Source organism: Tursiops truncatus, chromosome 11, assembly GCF_011762595.2.
Source record: "Tursiops truncatus isolate mTurTru1 chromosome 11, mTurTru1.mat.Y, whole genome shotgun sequence".
Taxonomy (NCBI): domain Eukaryota; kingdom Metazoa; phylum Chordata; class Mammalia; order Artiodactyla; family Delphinidae; genus Tursiops; species Tursiops truncatus.
In genome coordinates, this window is record NC_047044.1 from 99352504 (window position 1) to 99366355 (window position 13852).

General features: G+C 55.0%; 1 long non-coding RNA gene across 1 annotated transcript; it reads right to left on the bottom strand.

The window, feature by feature from the left end:
- Positions 1 to 516: 516 nt before the first annotated feature.
- LOC117314305 (uncharacterized) lies at positions 517 to 13514 on the bottom strand. The gene is made up of 3 exons (XR_004529071.2): positions 12971 to 13514; positions 10119 to 10255; positions 517 to 4437 (listed from the first exon to the last, which is right to left on the bottom strand). It is a non-coding gene; the product is annotated as an uncharacterized lncRNA (long non-coding RNA).
- Between the last annotated feature and the right edge of the window lie 338 nt (positions 13515 to 13852).

Here is a 13852-nt window from a genome sequence, read left to right on the forward strand (position 1 = left end):
TGTCTTGACAGGAAGCAGATCAGTGGTTGACTGGGGATGAGGATGACGGCAACGGACTGCAAAGGGGCATGAGGTAGTAACCTCATTTTTTGCAGTGATGGAAATTTTGATTAGAAGGTGTATGTATTTGTCAAAATTCATTGAACCGTGCACTCAAAGTGGGTATGTATTATTACATGTGAGTTGTAACCCAATAAAGTTTTTTTCAAATGAAACAAAAAAAGTTAAAAATATGAAAACACTTGGGCCCCATTCCAAGCGATTCCAACACAGCAGGACTAATACGGGGCCCAGAAATCTGCGTTTTAAACCAGCTCCATAGAGAATTATGCTGCAGGCTGTTTTGCTTATAGAAACGGTATTGGTTTCTATGAACACCCAACTCGTATTTAGACAACAAATCAACTAGGCAAGCAAAGAAAATTCAGAAGAAAAGTGTTTGAGTTTTTGTGGGCCCTCATCCCACCGCTCAACCTCCATTCCTCAGCTGGAATACTGGTCACTACCAAAGCATCCGCCTGGAAGCTGGCTCAGCTGTGGCTAAGCTCCCTTCACGCATTCTTTACAAAAGGAAGTCTGCTAGGAAAATGGATGGGAGGAAAGCACAGTAAAAACGCAAGTGCAGAGAAACCAATATATTTATTTGCAGAGCACAGATCCTTTCCTATAATGTCATTCAAGTCTGGCACCAGACGGGCTTGGCTGGCCCAGCTCACGGGACACGTGGTACCAACAGATATGCCTACTCTGGGGGGGAACAGCAGGTCCATAGGGAGGCTGGTGGCCCACCTCGGTGCAAGATACAACAGTACAACAGATATGCTAAGGGTACTCATAGCCCAGAGGAAAGGGTCATTTTTTTGCCAGATTGGATTGAACGGAGGTGCTCTATTTCCATTCCTTAGTCTTTTCCTGCTGCCTGACATATCTCCCCTGTCTTCCTCTGTTCTACTTGTTGAAACACTTCGCATCCCTCAAGGCCCAGCTTGAATAACACCTCCGCCTTATCAGATCACCATAGTCAAACACAACTTCCCACTCCCCCCAACTCCTGCGGCACTTGGCTTGAAGAGCCCTTACAGAAATTTTGATTGGTATTTTAGATATTCATGTGCGTGCCGTATCTACTAGGCTGTAATCTTGATTATAGAAACTATAACTTATGGTCCATGCTAGGGCTAAACTACATAGTTCCTAGTATGTTACTTGGCACTTAGTGTGTGTTTTATGTACGTGTATTGTAGAAAGTAATGAATGATTCAGTCCATGCGGATTCCTATCTCTGAGCTTTTGCTTATGCTCTTCCCCCTTTCTAGAAAATCCTTCCCACTTCAAGTGTTATTCCCTCCAAGGAGCCTTCCCAAATCCCCAAGCTGTTGGGCTCCTATAGCGCTCTGGGCAATCTCTATCTTATCACTTACAACAACCACCTTCTATTGAAATTAAATATTTATTACCTGTTTCTCCTACTTAATCAGAAGCGTCAAGAAGCCAAAGAGTCCGTCCTAGTCATCCTTATCTTACCACCACCTAGCACAGTGTTCGGTGTAGTATGCATTTCATAAATATTTTTCAAACAGAATGCTCTCTTAAGAAGTTTCTGGAAGCATTAGCCCTGTGACACAGAGGGCCCGGTTTATTTAGTCTGTGTTCCCATTAGAGTGGCCCAAACTGTCCTGAGGTCTCATTCCCAGACAAAATCCAGCGGAAACAGCCTTCCCACCCGAACTTTCTCCTTGGCTGGAGGGGTAGGACCGGTTGTTCTCTGGGGTCCCTTACTGTCCTCTGATCCCCCCGATCCAGGGAAGCCCCCAGCAGAACAGACCGCCGAGCGTGTGGCCTCTCCTCACAAGGTCTTTAAGGTGGACCCTCGTCCTCTGGGATGACTGGACATAGGAAAAAGAACCCGTGACCTTTCAGACCACTTCTCTCTCCTTTCACCACCTTTCCTTTCTGCGCTTCCTCGTTCTCCCAGCCGCTCTCCTCCTCCTCTTTCCGCATCTGCTTCTGCTCTCCTACCGGTCCCACCGCACTCTCCCGGTGCCGCTGCTTCCGCCTGGCCGGCTTTCCCTTTCTCGCCAGTTGCCGCTCATCCATCCCGGGTCCCTTCGTTTATCCTGCTCCTCCGCCAGCCCTGCAGGAAGCCGAGACTCCTCACGAAGCTTAGAGGTGGGAGGTGGAGGGGAGGGGTGGGCCCTGGCGCCGCGGTCCCGCCCCTCGTGCGTGTGTGAATGTCTGTGTGGCGGTGACGCGGCGCCGGCGGAGAGCGAGGCGAGCGGATCGCCGGGGCTGCTCGGCTCCTGCGCGCCCTCGCGCTCCCCGCCGCCCGCCCAGGCGCAGGCAGGGCGCAGGCGGCGGCGGGCGGCATGGAGAGCTTGCTGGAGAACCCGGTGCGCGCCGTGCTCTACCTCAAGGAGCTCACGGCCATCGTGCAGAACCAGCAGAGCCTCATCCACACGCAGCGCCAGCGCATCGACGAGCTGGAGCGGCGGCTGGACGAGCTAAGCGCCGAGAACCGCAGCCTGTGGGAGCACCAGCAGCTGCTGCAAGCCGTGCCTCCGCCCGGGCTCGTCCCCCCGTCACCAGCCCCGCTGCCGGCCACCCCGGCCACCGCCGCCTCCGGGGCCCAGGAACAGCTCCGGGACCACGGACAGCTCCCGCCCACCGCGCCCGAGAAGCCCCCGCTTCAGCACCACGGACAGCTCCTGGCGCAGCCCCAGCCGGGCCCCAGCGGCAGGGCTCACGCATCCCAGCCGCCCCACCACCACCCGGCGGGGCCAGGGGCCGTCGCCGACAAGGAGAAGGAGCGTCCCCCGAGCTGTTGCGCCGCTGCTGGAACCCTCCTTCAGCACAAATCCCCCGCCGCCCTCGGCAAGGGCGTCCTGAGCAGGAGACCCGAGTGAGTGGGGAAGGCGGCACGGGGACCAACGTGCCGGGAGGAAGGGAAGCAAACGGGCGTGAGGAGGGGACAAGGGGGAAGTGGGGTGCACCCGAGACTGAAGGACTAGGGCCTTCAGTGTGCTTGCGGGGAGAAGTGTGTCAAGGAGGCTTGGGGGAAAGGAGGGAATGAGATCAGTGTCTGAGAGGGCTTGGGAGGTGTTGGAGCAAACGGGAGTATCCCAACCATCACTGGGGGCAAAGGAGGAAAGAAATGAGGGTTATTGGAAACTGGCAGATTTTAAAGGGGACAAGACTGGGGGGCAGATTAAACTGAAGGAAAGAGAACAGTTGAAGAATCTTTTCAAGTTAGGAAAAATCTGGATGGGAGTTTGGGTAGTAAAATTATTCGAATGGAGAGTGAGCTATGAAAAAGACAGAGGCTTGGCAAAGAGACGTGTTGAGAGCTTTGAAAAGGGCAGGGTCCAGGAACAGCAGACCTGGGGTCTGAGGGGATTCAGAAGGCAGAGCACAAGGCTGAGAGGCAGGATGATGTGAGAAGGCGGGGGGCTGGAGACAGAGGAAGAGGAAGGGTGGGAGAAAGCGTTTCCCAGAGGAACGAGGTGGCTGTTTAAGTGATGCAGTGGGAGTCCAAGCCAGCAGTGGCTCATTTGGACACGCTTACTCTGCTCTGACCTGAGTGGGCACCTGTCTTCTGAATGCCCACAGACCCAGAGGGGTGCAAGGTAACAACCCACCAGGCCCATAGAGGGTCCCTTTATAGTGTCCGGATTCAGTCTGGTTACAGCTTTTTCCTCTGACTCAAGGAGGATTTCTGTGCTGGGTGTTAGCAATCGTGGAAAGGGGATAATGATGAGAGAGACAGTTGGCTTGCGGAGATGGTATTTGGGTGGAATTCCTGTTTAAATCTCTGTTGTGGCTGGTGACTGCAAACCTTGCTTCCCCTTGGTTATTTGGTGATGACTGGAATCCCATGTTAGGTCCAGAGAGAAATACGCTCATTAGCCCCTGATGAGAAACTCTAGGACTTCAAGCTCTTTCCTTATGCCCAATGTCCATGAACTAGAGATATGGGGAGAAGAGATGAAAGAGGATTGGAATATTCTCTCCTCTGTATTGGGAAGGCTGTGACCAAGTCAGCTTCCTTTCTCTCATTAGACAGGTGATAGAAGAACACCTCACGGGAAATCAGAACCTAGTCAGCGCCTGCCCCTGACGATGGGGATGCTAAGGGAGTTGGGGGAGGGGGTGGGAAGGGTGGAGAGCCAAGAATCATCTTCAGCAGCCTTGGCGTGCTTTAGTCTAAGGCTACTTGTGAAGACTTGATGTAGACTCATTTTCTCCTCGCATCTACTGCAGAGTTAGACAAGTTGGGTCAGGACACAGGGTAGATTTGACCAGAACTTCGGGTCCTTAGGCAGAAGATCCAGGATGATCTCGTAGCATTTGATGCAAGTCCCAAGAAGATGTGGTTTTCCTTCCTACCTTCCTCAATGGCCCATTTGCCCTTCCTTCAGTTTAATGGTTTTCTTTCCTTATCTGGCAGAAAAAGCAGAAAGTCAGTTTTCCCTCAGTGCCCATGGCTCAGTAAGAGGCAAAAGGCAAAAAAAAAAAAAAAAAAAAAGGAAAAAAAATCCAAGATATTATGTGGCTTTTTCCCCAAATACGGGCAGCTATTCCATTCCATTTCCCGGGGGTAGCCACGGCTTCGTGGGAATTGTGCTTCTTCACCTGATTCCGCTCCTCACGCCCTTTGGTGTCTCCCTCCTCCTCCACCACGTCCCCACATTCTTTGCATCCCTTCAGGGGACTGTGTGGGCAAGACCGGTTGAGGAAAGATCATTTTTCTTGGATAAGGACTTTGCTGCGGCCCCCAAGGTGGCTTAAAGAGCCCAAACTCTCCTGCTCAGGTGCTCTTGCTGGGAATCCAGGGATTTTAGGAATCACCTGGATTCCTACCCATCCTCACATGTCAAAACTGGAGAGAAACCGTCATGTCCTCATCTTTCCTTCTCCCTTGTCCTGCTTTTGCTTCCCAAGGGAGCAGAACAAAAATAAGTAGTTAAGATGGTGGAAGAGAGTGGAAGTTTTGGAAATCTTTCACGCGGGAAGTTGTGCCAGGCACCAAGAGGTTAAACCCAGCAGTAACTCCTTCCTTTCTCCAGATCCTCCAGCTTTTCCCCCCTGCTCCCCAAGCCCGGACACCCAGAGACTTAGGGAGCTCAGACACGCATGCCTCCTCACTCTTCCTGCAGCTCCCTCCCCACTTGCATGGGAAATCATGAACATCAAGACGGATTGAATGCCCTTTGGACCACCCATTTCTTCCCACTGTTTTGCTTAACTTCAGTCCAAGTTTCCCCCCCAGAATCTCAGGAAGGAATCATCTTTGCTGACTAGGTGTTTAGCCCCACCCTGCTCTCCACCCACGACCCCAATTTTGCACGTCTTGTCCTCCTCTGCCCAGCCTCTCAGTGGTGTAGGGCTAGATGCAGGCGGCCGGCAGGGGCACCTCTCCATGGATCGGGTGACATGGGGAGAGGGAGAGCTGAGCCAGCAGCCCTCTCCCTGGGGCCTCTCCTGGGGATCTCCCTGATGAATCAGTTCTCTACTGGGCATGCTGACGTAGGAGGAAGAGCCAGCGGAGGGGGTCCCTGGGTCATAATTTTGCTGAAATCCGTTCTCATTTCTTACTTCCCCTTCTCTGGACTCATCAGGTTGAGAATGCAGCTCTGGTGAGGTTGCCGAGGGGTGGGTGAGGGTTACCAGGGGCCAGGCAGCGTGAGATGCCTCACCGCACGGCTTATCTCTTAGCCCCAGAACTCATCTTCCTCCCCAAATCCAGGAGAAGCAGGAGCCCTGGGGACCCTGGGGCTGGGAAATAATAGATTGTTTAGCTGTCATCAGATCTGCATTAACAGGCAACCTGGCCTCTCTCCCTCCTTCAGCTGAGGGAGCTACTGAAGGTGATGGCCTTGGACGTCGGGCCAAGGAAGCAACAACACGGGTGTGGGTGAGCTCAAAGGCATGACGGAAGAACAACACCCGAGGGGTTAAAATTCTTTCTCTGCTGCTTCCTGGCTCTCGCTAAACTCCAGCCCCCACTGCCTTTGCCTCTTAATGAGAGCAGCAATCTAGCTTCCTCCTCTTTATTTCTTCAATCAAGGCTCACAGCATCTACAGAATTGATTATCCCTTTCCTGGCTGGAGCCAGAGCCTCAGCTTGACCTGGCAAAATTCCCCTCCGCGTCATGGAAGCACATGACCTGACCTGAAGCTCCTGGCTTCAGTGTGGCCACAACTTCTCTGTCTGAGCACATGTTGGTCCACCCACCCAGCCGTGCATTTAGAGCCAGTGGATCCCAGTGTCTGCCCAAGTCCCCAAGCCCACAGGCAGAGGATTACTGGAGGGTGGCAAAGATTCTTGCCTTATAATTCAAATTCAGCACCTACCCTGGGCTCCCTACCTCCAAGGCACCATGAAGTCCGAATAGCTCCCGTGTTCTCCTCTTCCTCCCTTGTCTTTCTTTACAGCCTTCCTCTTCCTCCCTACTTTCCCCCTTCTCCTTTTTCTTCCTTTGCTCTTACCCTCCTTCCCTCCCCTCAAATATGTTCCCTCTCCTGTATTTTCTTCCTTCCATCCTTTGCTTCCATTTAAGCTGCGTAGGGAAGTCTCCTCCTCTCTGCTCCCATCCTAAGCATAAACTGAATCTTGAGTCATCTTTTGAGCACCACGGTCTCATGCTACCTGGAGGCCGGGGCACGGCTGGAAGACCACTGGACGTGCTTTTTAGCCTGTTGTCTGAGATGCTGATTGGAGCCGGCATCTCTGCTCCTACTGAGTCAGGGTTGTCTGCCTGGAGGTGGCAGACAGCCAAGACTGGCCCCTCCTGGGAGCTATTAAGAGAGCATGACGGGGGGCTTCCCTGGTGGCGCAGTGGTTGAGAGTCCACCTGCCGATGCAGGGGACACGGGTTTGTGCCCCGGTCCGGGAGGATCCCGCATGCCACGGAGCGGCTGGGCCCGTGGGCCATGGCCACTGAGCCTGCGCGTCTGGAGCCTGTGCTCCACAACGGGAGAGGCCACAACAGTGAGAGGCCCGCGTACCGCAAAAAAAAAAAAAAAAAAAAAAAAAAAAGAGAGCATGACGGTCTGTCTGTCAGTCAACTCTACTGTATCAAGCGTCTGGTCCGTTCAAAATCCTGCACTCTGTGCTGCAAAAAGACAGGAAAGATGCCGACAGTCCTTGCTCAACACACTCGAGACACAGATCTAGAAACATCTAAATAAGTGGAAGCAGACTGCAGGTGCCCAGAGCCATCCTCTATCAGAACAGAATGGGGTTAAGAGGGTGAGCATACAAAGCATGTTCAGAGCCCAGAGAGAAGGTTTCCTTGGTTGGCGTCAAGGGCTTATGTCAAGAATAGCGAGAACCAAGGAGAGCTGGAAGGGGGACGGAGCCGGGAGGAGCCGATCCACAGAGATGTCTGTGCTACGCATGCTCACCATCCCACCCTCTGACCTACAGCCCCTCCCCCCATCATCCCTCCCCTGACCAGGCTAAACCCATCAACGTGGGACAGAGATCTGGTGCCGGGGTCCTTTCTGCCTTGCGGCCAAAAGCCCTTCTTGCTGAGGAAGCAACGTTACTGCCTGGCTCCCCGGCCTGCCTGTCCTCCTTCTCTTTCCTGTCTCAGCGAGGAGAGAACTTCGGGCTGCTCACCTGGAAAAGGGGGCCGAATGAAGGCTCACTGAGAGGAGGGCGTGGGTGTCTTCTGCTCACTCAGCAGCTGGTACGGAGCAGGCACTGGTGACGATCTGCTGTCCCCTGCCTCTCCGAGGGCCTGGACCAGCGTTCTTCCCTCCCTCTCATCCAAAAAGAAACCAGTCACCCCAGCCTCAGGAAAACCTGACGGCCTCCCTGCTGCTCAGCAGCCCGTGTGCCTTACTCCCCAGCCACCTCCTTCCTAGCCGGAGCCCTTCCTGGGCCCACACAGGCAGCACCAGAGGCCCTTGCACAGGCATTTGGCGCGTCTTCCTCTTGGCCTGAAACCCAGTGGGAGGAGCAGCAGTTGGTCCTGCTGATTCAGCAAATATCTATGCGGCCTGAGTTTCAAAGATCACTTACGAAAAACGGCAGATGGGGGTCAGGTCTGGTGGGGGGAGAGTGAATGAAAGGGAGGGTGACATGAAAAAGTGGGGAGAGCCAGGACAAGCAGCTGGACCCTGGTCTGGAAAGAGGCCTGGATCTTGGATTGAAATCCCACGTAAGGGGTTTCTTAGTAAGAGGTCCTGGGGATGCTTTCATTGCATCTGGCAGATCCCCAAATGCAAGGCCATCTGGCAGGATCTCCGAGGCTTGGGCCACTGCAGCGCCTTCCTCCTCTGCTTCTAAAGCACAAAGTGCGGGTTCCCACACGGGCTGCTAAGGGTTTTGTTTTCACGCAGGAATGGAGTGGCCTCTCCATTTCAGGCAATGAGGGCATTAAGCAGCAGAAAGGGGCAGGAGTAGAGCGAGGGAGAACTTAGGCTGTTCAGGCCAAGAGGAACTTAAGGAAACCACAGAATCACAGAATTTTCAAGATCTCGGTGGTTCAGAACATGGGCTTTGGAGGTAGGCATACCTGGGTATGAATCCTGCTCTACCACCTACCAGCTGGGACACCTTACATTCATGGTGTACCTTCTTTGAGCTGTGGTTTTTTCATTTATGATATGAAGAATAATATCTACTTTAAAGGGATGTTTTAAACTTTTTTTTTTTTTTTTTTTTTTACTGTTTCAGGCACAAAGTAAGTGCTCAATATATTGTAACATTTCTATGGATAAAGAAACCAGGGCCCAAGGCTCATCCAGAGTTAGACCATAGCTATCGAGGAGAACACAGGTTCAGCATTCCTTCAGGAATTCTTCCAGGCCACCTATCTAGAGTGACCTTTCCTCAACCACTCCCCTACCTCTGGACAGCGTGCACCCAAGCTATTCCAGATATGTGAACGGGCGCTTGCCTTCAAATGCAGCTAGGCAGGATCACCACCCCTTAGTGATCTATAACGAGGTCTCACAACTGTAGAGCTGGGAAATGCTTCCTTAAGCCCAACCTAAATTTCTTCGGTTGCATTTTCAGATTGTTTGCACTTCTCTTAAGGACACTGAAGGGATCTGAGTTACCACCCAAACCCCGTGGGGATGAGAATGACCTCATCCATTTTCTAAATGGGGAAACTACAGTCTCATCTAGTACGCAGACGTGACAAGGACAAAAGTGGAGAGTGGGGGACTGGAGTCTGAACCAGGAGATTGCCTCCCATTTGCTGGAATGAGAGCTAAATCCATGGCTCCAAATTCTTCCATCCCGGGAATGGAAAGGACAAGGTAGAACCGCACTTTGCAGGACTCCGAGGTCAGAAAGTGAGACAGAACAGCAGGGAGGGGCCGGGAAAAGGGGAGGCCTGACCCGACGTGGGGTTCTGGTGGAGGCTGGGGGGGAGGGTGGCTGGAGGAGGACTCTGATTTTCCTGGTCAAGCCCAGAGGGTAAAGGAGTTTCTTCTCGTAAGGGCTCTGTTAGATGAAATACCTTCTAGAAAACACAAAACAAACGGAAAAGAAAGGGTGGCAAGGTGGTCGTGGCTCTGTGTGTGTGTGTGTGTGTGTGTGTGTGTGTGTGTGCGCGCGCGTGCGTGCTGAGACACGGCGTGGGGCAAAGGCTGTCGTGCTGTTGCTGTTTGGAATATCCCATCTGGAGGGTTATGTAACTCTGTGATGTTTATGCCTGGGCTGTGCTGAGCGCTCCCTTTCCTTGCCAGCTGGGGCCCGGGCTCTGTGGACAGGGGGCCTGCAGGCCTGTCCAAGTCCAGAGATGTGCCCCCCTGCCCCACACCCTCACGCTGTACGGTGGCAGGTCATTTCCTCCGGGCCACAGCTGCAGGGGCTGGAGGGCCTTAGGAGCTGGACCAGGGTCCCCCAGCCCCTCTGGGGAGTCAGGGGAATGTCAGAGCTGGAAAGGTCCTGTTAGGTCATTTGGACCGAACTTCTCATTTGGCAAACGAGAAAACTATGGCCCAAGACAGAAGTGACTAGTGCTTCCAAACTGGTTAGTGGCCGAACTAGGTATAGAACTCAGCTTCTCTAAACTCTTCATCCAGTACTCTCGTCAATATAGTGGGGGAACAAGAGGACCAGTCAGGACTGCTCCGTGGGTGTGCGTGGCCAAACTTACCGTGAGTTATGGGGGCTTCAGGCATTCCACGGGGGTCTCGCTGCCTTCCAGAATATCTCGCCTATGCCAGCAATTCTACACGTAGAGATTCCTTTGGGTACTTCAAGGTTATCCCCCTTGTTAAAATGCAAATTCTCCTAGGACAAGAGAAAAACCAACACATTTATTAGATTTATTAGACATTATTAGACTATTAGACTGTTGCACTTCAGCATGAGAGAGTTCATCTGAGCAGTTTCTGAAGGGCGGGTTTGATAAGGGAGGAGGATGCCTGGTGGCCAGGGCAGCAGGCTTATAAGGCATTGAAGGGCTCATGGGGGACGCTGTTGACAGTCTAAACGGTCTTCACCTCCACTGTATTTTGCAGAGAATTAGCACTGCCTTGCCTGGGCCTGGTAAGCAAAGGGCAGGGACCCAGGGCACTCACTCCCACACTGGCTTGTCTTGAAAAAGTAATTATCTGGGCTGGAGAAGGAATACTTCCCCAAGGAGCTTCATGTGTAAAAGTCATAACGCAGGAATTTAAGGAGCATCCTGGTGCTTGGTAAGCACTTTTGATCCTTTCTAGGCTCTTAAAATAATTTTTTTTTTTTTTTTTTTTTGTGGTACGCGGGCCTCTCACTGTTGTGGCCTCTCCCGCTGAGGAACACAGGCTCCGGACGCGCAGGCTCAGCGGCCATGGCTCATGGGCCCAGTCGCTCCGCGGCATGTGGGATCTTCCCGGACCGGGGCACGAACCCGTGTCCCCTGCATCGGCAGGCGGACTCTCAACCACTGCGCCACCAGGGAAGCCCTTAAAATAATTTTTTGGGTGGCAACATTTCACACAGCTCTATTGGGGTTTGTCATGGTGGGGATGGATAGCATGGGGGACGGAGGCCAACTCAACACCCAGTAGGTGTGTGATGAGTAATGCTGGGAGGAATAAACTCTCAGTGCGTAGGGCACAGGCAGGCCCGTCCACGCTTGAGTGGAGGGAGCGGGTATGGAGTCAGGGCCGAAGAAGGTCTCAGCTGGAGGGAGTCCCACCAGGGGGTGGGCTGTGCTCTGGCCCACGAGCACAGTTTCTGCAGCTGAGCACCTGGGAAATGCTGGATCAGAGGCTTAGCTCTTAAGGCCATCTGGGGAGTGAGGGGGACCTGGGTGCCCATTGCAGCTAACAGATCCCACCTCAATTCTACCGGTGAGCATGGAGAGCCCTCCTCCCGCTCTGCCCCCAGCCTCTGCCCAGTCCAGTCTTTAGCCTGGGAAGCTGCATTAAGAATGAAGCATGAGGGACCTCCCTGGCGGTCCAGTGGTTAAGACTCCGCACTTCCACTGCAGGAGGTGCAGGTTAGATCCCTGGCTGGGGAACGAAGATCCCGCCACGGCCAAACAAAAGAATGAAGCATGAGAAAGCCCTTGGAGTGTTTCACCTCAGACACCCACACACACGGCCTGTCAGCAGGTTGAACCAGAAATGGAAAATGGACCTATGAGGATGGGAGGGAGAGGAAGCCGGAATCACGGCCATGTCTCCAGGTAGAAAGAGACAAAGGAGAGCTGGATTCTGGGGTCCCACTCTGGCCTGGGAGAAGCAACAGGAAGCAGCAGCAGGCTCCAGGCCTCTCCCCTTTCTCTGCCAGGCAGTGGCGTCAGCTCTGGCCAGGGAGACTTTAGGACCCTGCCGGGAGGCGACTACATGTGAGTCCAGCGTGGCTGCGTTTGTGGGACTGAGGGGGTGCGTCTGAGTGTGGGTGAGCGTTTTCCTGACTTGGGCTGGGGGACAGGGGTGAGGATCCCACCACACAGCACAGGCCTTCTCCCTGTCTCCCCACCCCCGGGGCTCATCTCCCTGTCAGGACTCTGGGTTCCTTCTCCTTTTCTCTGCGTGCTTGTTTCTCTCTTCTGGCCAGCCAGTTCCTCCCGTCTGTAAAGTGGGGCGAGTCTACAGTGCCCCCATGCCCCGTTTTCTACCCCTCACTCTGCCTCGAGCGTGAAGGAGACCTGGCCTCTGGAGACTGTGAGCTCCTGGGAAAAAGGCTGCCCGGACGGTGGGCGGCATAGGGGCAAGACATCTGGGGGTCTGGTGACGCATTTTGTTTGGAAGGTCAGGTACCAGCAGCAGCAAGATGCATGCCTAGCTGCAGCGTGATCTTCCCTGCACCCGACTTGGCCTAGCTGTGGCCAGGGACTGGCGCCCATGACCTCTCTGGGCTGGACAAGTCAGGTCAAACCAGCTGTCCCCCTGCCTCCAGTCAGGAATGCACTCCCCATCCCAGCAGAGAGGCAAGGGAATTCCACCATTTCTTCTGTGATAAATGATTCCAAACGACCACAATTTTCATTCAACACATCAATCCAACACAATGATTATTTAAAACAGCAACAGCAACAGAACTCTGCAGAGCAGTTGGGAATCTCTTGCCTATGTCTAGTTTCAGCGTTTCCAGTGCACAGTCTGGTCTTTACAGACGGAGATGCCCTGGTGCTTCCAAACCGGCTGGTTGGGCATCTTGGACATTCCTGGAGCTACTCAACTCATAAGAGCCCGTGGGTGACGGCCAAAGGGAATTCCAGAGGCAGGTGAAGGCACCGTGCTGCACAGCACTGGATCGGGGTGGGGAGGGAGCCCAGAAGCTAGACTGAGGCCAGAAGCCAGGACTCCCGAGCTCCGATTGCTGTGCCCACCCTCACAGACCCCAAGTGTGAGCTTGCAGCAAACCGCTCCCCCGTCCCTGGACCTCGGTGTCCCCTCTGCCCAAAGGGGACAATCAGTCTTTGCCCGCCTTTGGGCCCCTCTCTGTCCTCAGTTCACTGAGTCTGTGGCAAAGCAGGGCTGTTCAGAGGCTGCTGCAGCAGAAAGCACTTACCTTAGATGGGCAAAGTGACTTCCAAATGGTAAGAGCCTTAGGAAGGGAGCTCAGAATCCACTCTCCATTTCGAGAAAACAAAGGAGACAGACCCTGGGGCCGGGTGTAGGGCGGCCAGGCCCCGCAGGTCGGGGAGGGCGGGGTGAATTCTGCGGGGGCTTCCCGCTCCAGCCCCCCAGGAATTTCCACGGGGCCCCCTCTGGACATTGGCGCGTCAACAGCTGGAGGGGAGCGCAAAGGATGCAGCCCCCTCCTCCCCCCGACTCGCCGGGAGCCTGGGGAAGCCCTTCCGCGGGCGGCGCATCCCATGGGCTCCGCGGGGGCGGACCCAACGAGCCGGGCTCGCAGCTGCGTGGGCGGCCTGGCGAGCGGCGGGCGGGCGGGCGGCGCGGGATCTACCCGCCCACGCGCCCCTCGGCGCTTCCCAGCGGGGGCGGCAGAGTGAGACCCACCCCCGCGCCCGGAAGCCGCGCGCCCGGCGCCCATCCCGGCGTGGCGGCTGCTGAGTCACGCGCCCGGGAAGCGCGGCCGCTGCCCCCCCATCCCCCACTGCGCGCCCGGGCCCCGTGGGAGTGGGGAGGGGCGCGTCTCGCGGGTCCGCTGCTCCCCTCCCCCCACCCCCGCGGCCCTCCCCCCTAGCCTGGCGAGCCGCCCGCCCACGTAGTCTGGGAGCATCCCAGCCGCGAGCCTCCCGGGGGAGGAGCTTCCGGGCTGCGACCCCGCCCCACACCCGACAGGCCGGGCCGCTGCCCGAGGGTGCGGGCGCTGCGGGCGGGACGTGCGCTCCTGTCCCGGCCTCCGTGGATGGCTGGGGGGAGGGCCATCGCCTTGCTGGGGGAAGCCGCGGGGGCGGCTAAGAGGTTCGGGATCAGGGTGGTGTCA